At 46.9% G+C, this 16,479-nt stretch overlaps 1 protein-coding gene across 2 annotated transcripts in view; it reads left to right on the top strand.

Annotated features, from left to right (window-relative positions):
- Positions 1-8,615: 8,615 nt before the first annotated feature.
- The window catches only part of LOC116992497 (beta-1,4-galactosyltransferase 4-like), a 29,337-nt gene continuing 21,473 nt past the window's right edge, over positions 8,616-16,479 (top strand). Inside the window, exon 1 of one of the 2 annotated variants that reach the window (XM_033052185.1) lies at positions 8,616-8,703. The gene's annotated coding sequence lies outside the window, so the exon portion shown is untranslated. Of the gene's footprint in view, positions 8,704-8,735; positions 8,993-16,479 lie in introns of those variants that run through there. The other variant, XM_033052186.2, reaches the window with a different exon arrangement.

Below are 16,479 nucleotides of genomic sequence, written 5' to 3'. Positions count from 1 at the left end.
TAAATGAGTGGACTATAGGATGACTGAAACTGGCCTGGGTTGGGTCTATGGTTCCACTGCAGTCCTTGTCACAAGGGTTGGAGTAGCTGCATTTCCTAATACTTCGCCATCAGATCCACATCATCCCTTGAAGTACTGAAGAATGTTGAACAGGGATCAGTAGGCATGGACCGAGCCCCAGCACATCTCAGTGACTTGTGACTGTCTGGAATTGACAGAGTAACCACATATTTTTCCCAAATATTTATTCTGCACTTATTCAGGGAGGAGGTTCCAAAACACTGGAGGTGTCTACTGTCCTCGGTACTTGCCACATGCTATCCCACATATCCTGCTACTTGTAGCTACCCAAACTCAAGGAATTCTCTTGGTCTTATTCTTAAACAGTAGTTTAACCATAAACAAGACCTGGAACACATTCAACATTCATGGAAATAGAATCATGCTGGTTTCATCAACATCCCAAGGACCTTCACAATTTTCAAAATCCTGAAACACTACTTTAATTAGCCTGGCAGTAGAGGGGAAGGTGTGGAAGGATTTCTCCTCCATAGGTTGTCTCTCAGACGAGGAAAGACAAAAGGTGTCATTATTGGTATCTCCCAACAGATGGCTCTCGAAGAACAGAGGTGAGCAATGTTGAGTATACACACCAGATTAGTCCTGCAACCAGTAAATCTATCATATCACAAGTCGCATTACAAAGTACAGTAAAATGATAACCTTCTCTCAGACCTCAAAGGCGATAAAGCCAAGACAGGGAACACATGCTGAAAGTAAAGTGCTGCATAAGACAGCCCTGAGAACAAGTGCAATGACTCTGAGACCAAATCAATCAATGTTGTGACTAGTGATTGTTAAACCAATGCAGCGAATGCTTATAACAAATTTGTTTTAGCACATTCTGGTCGGGTCTATCCTTATGTCAATCCTCAGCGGTTCATGTTGGGTGCCAAAAAGGGTATTGACACAGCTTAACACCAACTGGCAACTAAGTACCACCCAGACTCACTGCCCCGCCTACTCTGCAGGGGGATGGGGAGGAGAACCGGAAAAAGGTCAAATCTGGGGGTTGAGAGAAGAACAATTTAATAATTGACATAAAGTGAAATATAATATTAATGCAACTAGTAATAATTGTAATGAAGATGGAGATAACAGAAAGAGAGAGAGAAATAAAAGTCAATATAAGAAAAGCAAACAAGCCAACAGTCACACACAATAAAGTTGCTCACTACCCACCAACTGATGCCCAGCCTACCCCCTAGAACCCAGTAGTGACTCCTGGCCACCTTCAGTTTGTATACTGAGCATGACATTCTCGTATGGCATGGAATACCCCTTTGGCCAGCCTGGGATAGCTGTCCTGGCCATGCTCCCTCCCAGTTTCTGTACACCTGCTCCCTGGTAGAGCATGGGAAGCTGGAAAATTCTTCATTTAGGGTAAGCAGTACTTAGCAACAACAGCAACATCATTGTATAATCAGCATTATTCTCATACTAAATTCAAAACACAGGAAGAAAATTACAGTAATTTCACGAATACAAGCCGCAGCAATTTGACAAAAATTTTGGTGGAAACCCGGAAGTGCGGCTAATAGTCGGGTGCGGCTAATATATTAATAATTTTCTGACATTTACAACCCCAGACGTGCCAGCCAGAGTGCCGAGCCAAGCACCGGCCAGTAAAAACCGGCATTTCGCAATTGTTACAGTGTTACCGTGTTGCCCTGGCTCCCTGCAGGCAGCACGGGGGGCGGGGAGAGAGGCGGGAGAGCTCTCTTCTTCCCTCCTCTGCTGCAGCCCAGGGGAGGAAGGGGGGGGGGCGCCGCCATTGCCGCGGCTCGGGGAGCCGACGGGGGGGCCGCGCCACCATTGCCGCAGCCCGGGGAGGACGCGGGGGGGCCGCGCCGCCATTGCCGCGGCCCGGGGAGACGACGGGGGGGGGGGGCGCCGCCATTGCCGCAGCTCGGGGAGGACGCGGGGGGGCCGCGCCGCCATTGCCGCGGCCCGGGGAGGACGCGGGGGGGCCGCGCCGCCATTGCCGCGGCCCCGGGAGCCGACGGGGGGGGTCGCCGCCATTGCCGCGGCCCCGGGAGCCGACGGGGGGGGGCGCCGCCATTGCCGCGGCTCCGGGAGCCGACGGGAGCCCTGCGCAGCCATTGCCGCGGCCCGGGGGAGGGCGGGAAGTGCGCGCTGCCATTGCCACGGCCCGGGGAGGAGGCGGGGTGCTTTGTCCGCACCCGCCGCCGGCGCCACGGGCGTGGGAAAGCTCCGTCCCCGCCCGCCGCCGCTGCCGTAGGAGCGGGGGAAGCTCCGTCCCTGCCTGCCACCGCGGGGCAGCGCCGACCCGGGGTGACCGAGCCCAGTGGCAGCGGCGGCCGGCCCCGAGCGGCAGCACCAGGCTGCGCCACCTGGCCCCGTCAGCGGCCCCTAGCGGGCCGAGCCTGCACAGCCTTAGCTCAGCCAGTAAACCCCGCCCTCCCGCGGTTCTGTTACTAATTGCACGCGGGTCCTCGCTGCGAACGACAGAGCGGCTTATATTCGTGTGCGGCTTATCTATGGACAAAAACTGAAATATTTGCCAACACCCAGAGATGCGGCTTATACTCAGTGCGGCTTGTATTCGTGAATTTACTGTAACTCTATCCCAGCCAAAATCAGGTCAGCTGTTCTGTTTTTCTTTTAGAACAAATGTCTGGAAGGGGGTCAGGTAAAGTCTTATTGGTTTATCAAGTGTGATTGGGCTTGCTTCTGGCAGAGAATTCTTCCTCTGCATTCCCTGCCAGCCAATCATGGTCTGTGCCTCATGCATTCACTTTCCTTCCTTCTGCCTCAGCAGTGTACTCACATAATTTCCATGTCTACAAATTGGATCACAGCTGCTGCTCAGTGAATAGACTGATTATGTCTGCCTCACTGGCCTCACACCTCAGCTTTGCTGATCCTTCCCCTTTTGCCACAGGAATGACCAGTGACAGCCTAGCTGTACCAGCAGACTGTGGCTGTAGTGCACACCTTGTAATACACACCTTGTACTAGGAAATCTGTCAAAGTATCCCATTGCTCCAGATCAGCTACAAAAAAAAAAAAAAATCCAAACAAAAAAGTGAAATATTTAAGAAGATAAATTGTTCTTATCCTCATCCCAGGTGTCTCTAAGGCCTGAGATGCCTGCTCCAAGAGAACCCTGCTCTTTGTGTGAAAGATGCCCAGGAGATCTTAGCTGATGGAACTGTGTAACAAACCACAGCAAGGTAGGAGACAGATCTGTGCTAATTCAACAGGGGTGAAATTCCTTCTCAGTCACAAATCTGAACAACAGCAGTTCAAGACTGGATACATGCATATGAACCTTACAGTTGCTGTGCATTTTGACTCATAGAAGTAACTTCGTGCTATTTATAAAGGTTAGGCTAATGGCTTGAGCATAACTTCGGTTGGATGCTTGAAAGATTTACACACCCTCCTCCTTAGCATATTGTGTACTAATTGTTATGCCTACAGAATTCAATAAAATGGTATGGAGACTTAGGTCTCATCTTTTCCTTTCTGATTTTCACATGGAAATGTTAATGTGGCCAGAGCAATCATGGAGTGACAATTTATACCCATCTACCCTTGATAATGATATTTCAGAAATAATTTGCACTTGTCTACCAGGCTCCTTGTGTGCATAGCATGTTGTGTTTTTATCACCGAATTCATCAGAGAGTTGCATGAATGTTTGTGTGCTTGCTTTCCTCATGTTTGCAAGGAAACTAATCCAGATTGAGCCAAGGAAACTAGTACTGAGGAACAAGGATCAGGTGAGGCAGAGTGGGAAAGATGAGACCCTCCTTGCTAGGTTTTGTAAAATCCCCCTTAGTTATCAGTCTTCTAACTTATCTTTGCTAGGGACTTTATCATAAATCATTGGATTACATACATGAGAAGACCATCAAAGTACTGAGGCCCAGGCTCAAAAAGACCCTTCTTTGATTAAATGTGTAACTGCTACAGGGTCCTAGATAAAACATTCCTACTGAGTCAAGTAACACCAGTTTCCCCCCAGCAAACACTAACAGTATAAAACTTCTAATGCTCTAAGCATATTTGATTTTCCTCTCTGTTCCTTCCAGCTCTCATTTTGTTTCTGTTATTTAGGTTAATGCCCTTTTCACCTACTTCTCACTTCTGCTATGCTTTGCGTCTGTTTTCTGCTGTCCCTGAGAAAACACAGACCCCTTTTGCCACTGTCTCTCCCTCCTGTTTCAAATCCTTTTCCCATCTTATTGGCTCCTCAGTTTTTCATTTTATCAAACACCCCCTCTATCCTTTCACTCCAGGGCTATTGTTCCACAAACTCTGGGACATAAACAGATGTGGTCCTGAACAGGAACAGTCCTTTAAATTTACCCTGGGATACAGCTGTTGCTTACATCAAAGCCTTACCTTGATAAAGCAAAGACATAATTTCAGTTTTGAGTACACATATTCAGAAGAGGTTGGGTACTACTAACAGTGTAATTGTAGTGACATGAAATTCAGCATGAATTAAATGCAGTAATGTCTAACAATTGCTGGGATGACTTTTGAAGATCTCTCTGTACCATATCTGCATGCAAAAAAGGGTTGCCATTGTTACTCACTTTTCAAGGCCACATGGCAACAGCTTTCATCCAAACAATTTATCATGTAAAAATCTCTGTGTTTAAACTGTTGGACTGAAGAAAAGAGATGAAAAGAAAGGCTGCTTTCAAATGCTGCGGGGAAGATTGCCCAATGCGGACTTTGTGTCCAAGAAAACAGGGCTTCTAAGCATCTTCTAAAACTATGTGTTATAAACTTACAGTAAATTCACGAATACAAGCCGCACTGAGTATAAGCCGCATCTCTGGGTGTTGGCAAATATTTCGGTTTTTGTCCATAAATAAGCCGCACCCAAATATAAGCCGCTCTGTCGTTCGCAGCGAGGACCCGCGTGCAATTAGTAACAGAACTGCGGGAGGGCGGGGTTTACTGGCTGAGCTAAGGCTGTGCAGGCTCGGCCCGCTAGGGGCTGCTGACGGGGCCGGGTGGCCCAGCCCGGTGCTGCTGCTCGGGGCCGGCCGCCGCTGCCACTGGGCTCGGGGCCAGCCGCCGCTGCCACTGGGCTCGGTCACCCCGAGTCGGCACTGCCCCGCGGTGGCAGGCAGGGACGGAGCTTTCCCGCGCCCATGGCGCCGGCGGCAGGCGCGGACAAAGCACCCCGCCTCCTCCCCAGGCTGCAGCAATGGCTGCGCGGGGCTCCCGTTGGCTCCCCGAGACGCGGCAATGGCGGTGCGCGCTTCCACCCGCCTCCCCGGGCCACAGCAATGGCTGCGCGGGGCCCCCATCGGCTCCCCGGGCCGCGGCAATGGCGGCGCAGGGCCCCCATCGGCTCCCCGGGCCGTGGCAATGACGGGTCAGGGCCCCTGTCGGCTCCCCGAACTGCGGCAATGGCGGCGTGCCCCCCCACCCGTCCTCCCCTGGGCTGCGGCAGAGGAGGGAAGAAGAGAGCTCTCCCGCCTCTCTCCCCGCCCCCCGTGCTGCCTGCAGGGAGCCAGGGCAACACAGTAACACTGTAACAATCGCCGAATGCCGGCTTTTACTGGCAGGTGCTTGGCTCGGCGCCCTGGCTGGCACGTCTGGGGTTGTAAATGTCAGAAAATTATTCACATATTAGCCGCCCCCGACTATTAGCCGCACTTCCGGGTTTCCACCAAAATTTTTGTCAAATTGCTGCGGCTTGTATTCGTGAAATTACTGTATTTATTTTGAGTCATTGATGACTATGTGAGCAGGAAACTAACCTGCAGGGCTTCAAAATCTACTGCAGCTCAACAAATAGCAGCATTAACATAATCAGACCTGAGTGACCCATGATCCAATTCTGTTTGCTCAGAAATTCTGCATTTCTACGGTGCAGTATTGAGATAAATTAATATCATTAACAACCTACTGAGAAGGATTTGATTTCTTGGAGAAACCTTTTATGTTGTGTTAGGCAAGTTGATGAGGTATCAGGTTTGCTGTTAATATCATTTCTGCTTTTGGACTGGAAAAAAATTTCTTTTCATCACCTCAGTGTTGCTCAGTATGCCACGTACTCCAAACTGGAGATGTAGCATTGCACTGAAATACCTACTGCTAAATTTGCAGCTAATTATTTATGATCTTTGATCATAAATTTATGATCAAATGATCTTTTCTCCTTCTGAAAAACTTAAAAAATATAATTTTACACCTTGAAATCCTTGAGTCACTGGGACATTTGACGAAAACCTATCTTGTACTGCATTTGTCATGTGATGTGGAGCCAACAATGGTTGATATTCTGGGTAGGTTAAGTTCAATCCTTGTCATATTCTACAAGTGAGATTAAAATCAGAACCTAAAGAGCACATCTAGGACAACCTGAATATTTGAGGTTAGGGAAAATGTAAGGTTTGCTTAATAAAATAAAGATAGATCACAGAAGGAGACCCCAGACCAGGGCCTTTATCAAGACTGTTCCATGAGACCCACAAGGTTTTATTTTTTGGCACGAGCAGAACATTTAGTCCAGAAAAAGAAACCTGGTTAAACAAAGTTTGACAAATATTAAAATTGCAAGATAAGAATGTTTGTGGAGGAAAACACACTGAGAGACTTTTAGAGAAATGCAGTGTTCCATGGACCATAAACATAGTTAATTGCTGTTCTCAGAATGTTTCCCACATTCCCTGCGATGACTGCCATAGCTCAAGTTTCGCATACAGTTTTAGACCCCTGCAGCACAGTATCCTGATAACTGCAAGTCCACACGTTCAGATCCTCTGCATAATGCGGTTTGTTTCTAGTGTCTTCATACATACCTTTGACCATTTCATCTCTCCCTTTCCTATCCTATGAGACCACCACCACATTAATTTCAGGCCTCCTCATTTGCTTCCTTCTCTTTGTTGGTCTGTAGGACTAGTGATTTGCTGTGTGCACTGGGATTTAAGATATATGCTGGTTAAATCTGTGGTATGAGGGCGGGGTATGATAAGCTGATAAAGCCAATGCACTCTCACTGTGCCAAATAATGACTAACACTGTGGGTCACTCTCTCAGCAGAGTGTCTTCTGTATCTACAATTCTGACTCACACAGCATTAACAGAAACATATTATATTTGAGACCAATGCACTCTGGCAGATTTGTTTACAATCAGGAAGTAATGTCTGGATCTGGCAATTACATAACATCATTAAGCAGGACTAAAACTATCAATTGGTGTGACTGATGCCACTAGAAAAGGGGTCACTCACACACCTATTACTGGACAAACTTTTTAATTTTAGATTTTTAACATTCTTTACTATTTACAAACAGAAGGAATGGAATACTATCCTTCATTCTTCCACAGATATATTTTTTGACAATTTTATTGTTTTGCCTTTATTTGATTTCCTACACTTTTAAACGGAAACTTTCTCCTCTCTGGTTCTTTCAAATTTCTCTCCAAAAAAGAAAATTAATTTTGCCCTTTTTTTTAAGGACTTTTGGACACAGCTGTATGAGGTCTGGGTGGTATATTCCAGCTCCTCACAGGTACATATGCAGGCTCACTTTAGAGCAGGGTAGCACCATGGTCATCCCACTGCTCCCATTTTGCTTTCCTTGCTGTGGTCGGTGAAACTCCCTTGTTATCTGGTCATATAATTGGAAATAATTGCCCTTTTTGGCGGGCAGGGGCAATTAGGTTGAAAAGGTTTGCATGATTAAACAATCGATGCTAAGTTACAGCAATATGAACTTTGGTTAATCCATACAGATCTAATATGCACTGCAGGTAAAAACACCTTTGATTTTGAGGCTTATTTCAAATATTAGCTTCCTAATAAACAGATAAACACCTTCAGCAATCTCCGTGCAGGCACACAAACTTGGGTTTTGGGTTTTTTGCACTTTTAGGGTTCGATACCAAAAGCCCTGTTGTGATTTCACTTAAGGAAGGGGAACATCATGTCGTTCCTGAGCAATTAGGTTTTGGAAGCAGGCATTTTAAGTTCTTATCACTAAGAACTCCACTTAACTTTTACTGTAAAGAATTGCTAAATGTCACAGAGCTCCAGAATCACGGAATGGTTCGGGTCGGAAAGGACCTTAAAAATTCCCTGGCTCCACCCCCTGCTATGGGCAGTGACATCTTCCAATAGATACGTTTTGAGAGGAAGTGAGACTCAGCTGCTGAAGAGCACCAGCCATATAAATACTGTGATGCCCAAACTCCCGGAGCTCCCCCGCAGCTCCAAAAATTGCATTCCCGTAAATGGCAAGAGCTGACAGAGTTCTGTCACCGCCACCAGCACCCCGGGCGTGCCGAGCCCCTGGCACGGTCCGAACCGCGCTGCCAGAGCCGTGCCTGCCGCGGCTGCTCTGGAAGCCCAAGGCAAACAAACAGCTGAGGCTGGCCCCCATACTGCCGCTATTCCCGGGATGGCTCGGTAGCGGCCGTAGCGGGAGGGGCGCTGAGGGGAGTGCGGGGCGGGGCGGCGCCGCGCTAGGGCGCCTGCGCGAGCGAGCGGGCGGGCGGCGGGCCGGGGGGCTGTGGGCGAGAGCTGTGCTGTGTCGCTGCGGCACCGGCAGCGTGTCTCTGTGCCTGCGGCCGCGGGAACCTCGCCAGGAGCGTGTCCGTGCCCCTGTGGCCCCGGGGGCAGTGGGAGGCGCGGGCCCCGTAAGTACGAACTCCGTCTGCAGAGCGGGGGAGCGCGGTGAGGAGCTGCTCGTCCTGAGGGCGAACGGTGGAATTGCGGGGGCGGGTGTGGAAATGAGTGCTGGGGGTAACGAATGCCCGGCCAGTGTTTCGGTTTGGGATTGTTAGCGAAAGGGCTAAGGGGGTTGATTTAATTGCACCTCCTCGGACTTGGAGCGTCTGGTCTGTGGCCGAAACTGGGTCGTCTTGTGCAGCTCAGGACTTCCAGGGAGTCTCTGTGCGTGCGAGGAACCCCTCAGGGATATCACAGGTAGGACTTGAGGCTGTGATTGTGCAAATAAGTCTGCCGAGACATAATGTTCATCATAATGTAGCTTTACTGAAATGATTCGCAATAGTTACATGTTTAAAAATTACATATTCGGTGGAAGTACTTACTGTACTCGGGCTAGGGGTTGTAAATCAGGAGATTTCTGCAAGGCACAGGTTTTTGCATTTTTAGTACGGCTTTGGATGGCTTTGAGTTAAAGTAAATACAGTACAGAGTGTTATTTTCTCCGTTTCACACATGGAGAGTGAGTGATGCTCTCCTCTAAATATTTTCTCACTGATAAGGACATAAATTATTTCACTTGCTGCTCCGGATGTTCATTTGGAAGAGCCAGAATAGTGATCAGTAGGCTTGAAAGGAGACTTGCACAGGTTTATGGAAACCGTCATTTGACAAAAATATTCCAGGTGATGATGGAAACAAGTCCCTGAAAGGAGGTTGTAGCCAGGTGGGGGTTGGTCTCTTCCCCCAGGAAACCTGTGACAGGACAAGACGTGACAGTCTTAAGCCATGCCAGGGAAAGTTTAGGGTAGACATTATGAAAAAATCCTTCATAGAAGGAGTGACTGGGCATTGGAATGGGCTGCTGGGGAGGTAGTGGAGTCGCTGTCCCTGGAGGTGTTAAAAGCAGACTGGATGTGGCACTTAGTGGTTTAGTTGATGAGGTGGTGTTAGGTCATAGGTTGAACTCTGTGATCTCAAAGGTCTTTTTCAACCAAGCTAATTCTGAGATTGTGTGAAATGTGTTTGCAGGTGTTGAGGGGAAGCAGAAGTGGGGCTACTAGCACGAGTATTCAAGGTTTTATTTCTGAATCATTGTATAAATGTTTCTAAAATAGAGCTCTGATAAGACTTAAAACCTTGCAGACTTTAAGATTTTCACAGCATTTTGGTAGTAATAGTCAAAAAGGAGGATATTCAATTTCTTACTAACACTTGCTTGTCTCAAAGAGTTAGCATTGAATATCTCTTGCGGATTTAGCATTTTTTCTACCCCTTCATTTAACACCTGCGAAAGTTTTCAAGGGACAGCTGAGGCAGTTTACAAGATAGTTTTCAACAGGAGAGGTTTAAAGAAGAAGGTGACAGTTTGATGTCTTAGAGATAGCTACTATTAAAAGAATCTGAAGAAGTAAACTTTGGGATCAGTTAGCAATCATCAACTTAAATATTTACACTTTTTGTCAAAAAGTTGGTAGCTATGTGAGATGCTCTTTGTCTAAATTTTTTTTCTTCACCAACTCAATGATTCAGTATGTCTTCTTTATTGCAAACACTGATTAAATTTAGAATACAGTAAATTCACGAATACAAGCTGCACTGAGTATAAGCCGCATCTCTGGGTGTTGGCAAATATTTTGGTTTTTGTCCATAAATAAGCCGCACCCGAATATAAGCCACTCTGTCGTTCGCAGCGAGGACCCGCGTGCAATTAGTAACAGAACTGCGGGAGGGCGGGGTTTACTGGCTGAGCTAAGGCTGTGCAGGCTCGGCCCGCTAGGGGCTGCTGACGGGGCCAGGTGGCCCAGCCCGGTGCTGCTGCTCGGGGCCGGCCACCGCTGCCACTGGGCTCGGTCACCCCGGGTTGGCGCTGCCCCGCGGTGGCAGGCAGGGACAGAGCTTCCCCCGCTCCTACGGCAGTGGCGGCGGGTGGGGACGGAGCTTTCCCGCGCCCGTGGCGCCGGCGGCGGGCAGGGACAGAGCTTTCCCACGCCCGTGGCGCCGGCGGCGGGCGCGGACAAAGCACCCCGCCTCCTCCCCAAGCCGCGGCAATGGCTGCGCGGGGCTCCCGTCGGCTCCCCGAGATGCGGCAATGGCGGCGCGCGCTTCCACCCGCCTCCCCGGGCCACAGCAATGGCTGCGCGGGGCTCCCGTCGGCTCCCCAAACCGTGGCAATGGCGGCGCCCGTCCTCCCTGGGCCGCGGCAATGACGGCGCGGCCCCCCCCCTCCTCCCCGGGCTGCGGCAATGACGGCGCAGGGCTCCCGTCGGCTCCCCGAGCCGCGGCAATGGCGGCGCGCCCCCCCACCCGTCCTCCCCTGGGCTGCGGCAGAGGAGGGAAGAAGAGAGCTCTCCCGCCTCTCTCCCCGCCCCCCGTGCTGCCTGCAGGGAGCCAGGGCAACACAGTAACACTGTAACAATTGCGAAATGCCGGCTTTTACTGGCAGGTGCTTGGCTCGGCGCCCTGGCTGGCACGTCTGGGGTTGTAAATGTCAGAAAATTATTCACATATTAGCCGCCCCCGACTATTAGCCGCACTTCCGGGTTTCCACCAAAATTTTTGTCAAATTGCTGCGGCTTGTATTCGTGAAATTACTGTACTTAAAAGTGGAACTTCGAAGTTTTGCATTATTGTCTCTCACTGTTCAACTTGGATAATGTTTCATGAACCTTTCTTTAACAATCACCTTTCATACAAAAAAGTGTTACTGTGACTGAGTTTTCTTGATAAACACTTCCTTTAGGTATGATTGATCTTGTTTTTGATTTATGTGGGTATTTCCTTGTCATTTTTGTAAAAGCTGTTTCCTTTTCACAAATGCATTTCAGTTAGAAGTAAGACATTTGCTACTTCAACTTTGGAAAGCTTGGGGTTTTTGTTTTTCTCTTTGGTTCGAGTTGGCATGTCTTTCTCTTTTAAATAATATGTAGGAGAAAAATAGAAATTGAGGGGTGCTTGATTGCTGGCTTTCCATTATATGATCTTAAGTCAAAGTTACCTGTATGAGTTTGGTGAACTTGGCTTTTGTTAGTTTGAAGGAGGTGTGCCTGGAGATTCTGTAGCCTGGTTAAATGATGCAAGAATCTGGTTAAACACCTGTTTTGTGTGGTTTTTTTGGTTTTTTTTTTTTGGCAGATAGGAGTCCAAAAGTCACCCAGCAGGTCTGCAACTGGGATAGCTGGCATTTTTTTGCTTCAGAGACTGGAGGTTTTGCCCTGCATATAAATGGGATCTTGAAAATATTGTGAAATGATAGGAGAAAGAAAACACCCTAAATATGTTGAAAACCAAAAAGAAAAAAGGTGAAGGAAGCTAATTTAGCTTCTGTTTGAAATGCTTTGGCATGTCTACAAGTAACATGCCTTATAGCTGCAGTTGGGTCATCTTGGTATCCTGAGGGCAACAGCTGGGTAATATTGGTCAGGCAGTGAATTGTGGGATAAAGTTATCATGCATTATAATTCAGCTAATCCTTTTAAACTGATACAATGGTAATTGTAAATGTGTGCAGTTACAAGTAAGAGCAATGTATTTGGAGCTGATGTTGGTGGGGCATCATCAGCAGTAATCTTGTGCTTCCCCTCAGTCTCCAGTCCTGTAGTTGACTTGTGAACTCTTGCATCTAATTTTATTAATTAGTAAGATAGGAAGGGATAAGACCTGCACAATAATGAGAAGTAAAGGGTTGGAAAGGAGACACTTCTCCTTGCTCTGCTTCTGAGTTAAGTATCATCCCTCTTGACCTTTTCTCTTCTTCCTGGAAAGAGAGCGAGCCTGTCGGCTGCTGGGGTGAGGAGGATTGGAGAGACAGGAGCTCTGTAGTCCTGAGAGCGTAGGAGAGGAGGAACCCAATCACATCTTGTTTAATTCTCCAGACTCCCAAGCAGTATCTGGTTAGGTGGTGGAAGGAAATTAGTAGCTGAGTGTAGGAGTGATAAGCTGTCTCCCTCTGCCTGAAGTTTTGCTGAGATACTTTTCCAAAAGGTAATAATATCCTGACTCTCAGGAGTGTATTTTTCAAATTATTTATGCAAGCGTTTGATTAAAATTTCTTATTGCAATGTTGTACTATTTTTGAGCTCCAAAATGTTGTTCTAGGCCATAACACTTCCAAAGGGTTTGAGTCAGAGCTCTTAAATTGTACGTTTGAAACCCTTCTACTGCATAAAGATCCATCTGTAGATTGGTCGAAAACTGTCATAGGTGTAAATTGTGTTTTAGCACAGAAAAAGTCCCATACCTTTAATAGCTTAACAAAGCCATGCCATCTGTACAGCTTTTTGATTAACGTCTTTGCAGTAGGCCCTGAGAATTTGTAATCCTTACTGGGATAAGACTGCAGAAATAATAAAAAAGTAAATCTGATCGTGCCTAAGGAAACTTTGGCTGGAATGTCTTTGGTGCAATTCTCATGCTGAAGCACCTTAATGAGAAACAAAAAATGGGATTCTGTTTTCAATTATGCTTTCATAATGCGTGTTCAACTCTATTACAGTAATTTCACGACTATAATGTGCACTGGATTATAGGGTGCACTTCCGGGTGTTGGCAAGTTTCCGAACTTTGTCCATATATAAGGCGCAGTGGACTATAAGGTGCACTTTTTTTTTTTGCAGAGAGGATCTGTGCGCAACAAAGTAACAAGTTAGTAACGGAATCGCTTGATCGCGGGGTTTACTGGCTCTGCTCAAGTTGCAAACATTGTTTACAGGTTGGTGTAGCCTTTAAACACAGCCCCTGGCGCCCTTCCCGTGCCGTAGGCCCCGGCACTCCCGCCCGGTGCCGGCTGGAACGGCTCTTGCGGCTTGGCTTGCGCTTCTGAGTTGGCAAATTTCTGAACTTTGTTTATATATAAGGTGCACCAGATTATAAGGCGCACTTCCGGATTTCGGTCAAAATTTTAGTCAAAAGGGTGTGCCTTATAGTCGTGAAATTGCTGTAATTTTCTTTTTTTTTTTTTTACAACTTTTTTCATAGATACTTGTAAATTGAAAATTATAAATGTATTAAGTAGATGCAGGTACTACTTCTGTATTCCTTTAGCTAACTGTAGTTGACACTTTCATTTAAAAAATGTGTTATGAAGCCCAAATAAGAATATGCAATATTGTAATATAGTGGTTTTCTCAGATGTTATTTTACTGTGCAGGAGAGAGTTGAGTGAGGAATTTGACCAGGAATGTGTTGAAGTGTTTTTGTAAAGTGTCAAGACCTCTGACGTCTGTCATCTATACTGACTGATGCCACTCCAGCAAGGCAGCAGCTGCCAGAAAAAGATAGGGTATTGCTGAGTTGAGTCATGACCTGAGCATTCCATTACACATGAAGTTCCTATGTTCAGAGAAATCTGTTTTATCATGTGTTTTTTCAGGATATTCCACTCACCTTGGATAGGAACGTGTTTTTAAAAAGTGCTATATTTATTTAAAAATACTTCTATGGTAAGCATTAGGGAGCAATGGGCTGTGCCAGAGGTTTTTGCTGTATCCCTCACTCTGTTGTTTTGGCTGGGCTCAGGCTGACAGTGCCATGTCTTACAGTGAGGTCAGTGGCTCAGCTGTAGTTGTGTAACAAGAGAGGCCATTCATAAATGTGTTTCTTGGCCTAGAGATGCTAGATTGCATTTCCTAGCATATCAGAGTTCACTGTGCCTTGGGAAAGTGACAACTGTACCGCAGGATTGGAGTAGCACCCACTCATTTGCTATGGCTGGGGAGAACTCTCTCACCTGAGTGTACAGTAGTCAATCTCATGTTGTAGCAGGAGGAGATGCCTTGAAAGAAGCTGCAGCCTATGGCATCCTGGCCTAGATCAGCAACCTGATCCTGCCCAGCAGGATTAGGGTAGTGATTATTCCCCTGTGTTTGGCAGTGGTGAGGCCACACCTTGAATCATGTGTCCATTTCTGGGCCCCTCACTACAAGAAAGATTTTGAGATGCTAAAATGAATCCAGACAAGGGCAACAGAGCTGGTGAAAGGTCTGGAGCACAAATCTGATGAGGAGCAGCTGAGGGAGCTGGGTTTGTTTAGCCTGGAGGAAAGAAGACTGAGGAGAGACTTGACCTCTCTTTAGAACTACCTGAGAGGGTTGGTCTCTTCTCCCAAGTATCGACTGATACTTGGACAGAACAAGAGGAAATAGCCTCAAATTGCACTGGGGGAGGTTTAGATTAGATGTTGGGAAACGTTTCTTTATGGAAGAGATTGTCAAGCCCTGTAGCAGTCTGACCTTTGAAGTGGTCAAGTCGTTGTTCCTGGAAGTATTCCCAAGACTTCTAGATGTGGTGCTTAAGGACATGGTTTAGCGGTGGGCTTGGCAGTGGTGGATTAACAGTTGGACTTGATCATAGAGTTTTTTTCCAATCTAGATGATTCTATAATTCTGTGACCTATATTCCTTGTCCCTCTGCACTGTTGTGGGTTGGGAAGTGGATAAGGTAGGAGTGAATGAGTGAAGTTGAGCCTGGAAAGAAGGAAGTGGAAGGGAAGTGTACTTCTTGTCTCTCACCATCCCACTCAATTTTTAATTAATAACAAATTCATTTTCCCCAAGTTGAGTCTGCCTTGTCAGTTGGAAAGTGACCTCTGAGTATTTACTTCCCCCTCTTCTGTTCAGGAGTGATAAAGTGAGAGTCTAGCAGCCAGAAGATCAGGAACACACATTTAAAAGACAATGGACTTCACACATACCAGTGCTGCATTTGTCTACCTGTGGAGACAGTTGTTCAGCTTATTGATCATAAACCAGAGCAGGCTGGAACACGGGAATAGCACTCCTTGTTCAGGGTAGTGTTGAGTGTAAGAACAGTGGTGTCCATGTTAGGAATATGCAAGATAATGAGACATTCCTATTTTCTTCAATGTCTTGCATTAAAAATGTTTGGAAAGTCCTCTTTCAGTGCTTTTCTGATATGAAGTTCTCTTTGTGTGAAATGGATTTATTGTATTTAGCTGCCAAGAGTTTCCTCATTTATATCGTTGCAGTTGGTTTTTCTGTGCTGCTCACACTCCTGGAGACAGTAAGTTGTGTAAGTTAAAATATTCAGGCTATTGCCCTGGTTTCACCTGAGATAGGATTGCAGTAATTTCATGAGTATAAGGCGCACCGGAGTATAAGGCACACTTTTTTTTTTTAAGTGAGGATCTGCATGCAACAAAGTAACGAATTAGTAATGGAATCACACGATCATGGGGTTTACTGGCTCGGCTTGGGGCTGGCCGGCCCCGGCCCAGCTCGCTCGGGGCCAGGCGGGCTCGGCTTGGGGCTGCTGCAGGCTCGCACTTCCGGTTTGGCAAATTTCTGAACTTTGTCCATATATAAGACACTTCAGGGTATAAGGTGCACTTCTGGGTTCGGACCAAAATTTTAGTCAAAAGGGTGCACCTCATATGTGTGAAATTACCGTAATTTTCTTCCTAGTAGCTGGTACAGTGGTGGGGTTTTTTATTTAGTATGAGAATAAGGTTGATAACGCAGGGATGTTTTGGTTGTTGCTGAGTAGTGTTTACCCCAAGTCTGGGCTTCTCCGTTTCCCTTGTTCCACCAGTGAAAATGCTGGAGTGGTACAAGAATTTGTGAGGGGCACAGCCAGAACAGCTGACCCAAAATGGCCTAAGGAATATTCCATACCAAAGGGCATAATTGTCAGTGTATCAGCTCTGGGGAAGGCTGGCCAGGTGCAGCTGCTGGGCATTGGTGAGCAATTGTGTCGTGTCTGTTTTATATTCTAATTATCATTATTGC

This window comes from Catharus ustulatus, chromosome 2 (assembly GCF_009819885.2).
Source record: "Catharus ustulatus isolate bCatUst1 chromosome 2, bCatUst1.pri.v2, whole genome shotgun sequence".
NCBI lineage: Eukaryota > Metazoa > Chordata > Aves > Passeriformes > Turdidae > Catharus > Catharus ustulatus.
The sequence above is the reverse complement of the archived record's forward strand: the minus strand, read 5'-3'. Positions and strand labels throughout refer to the sequence as shown.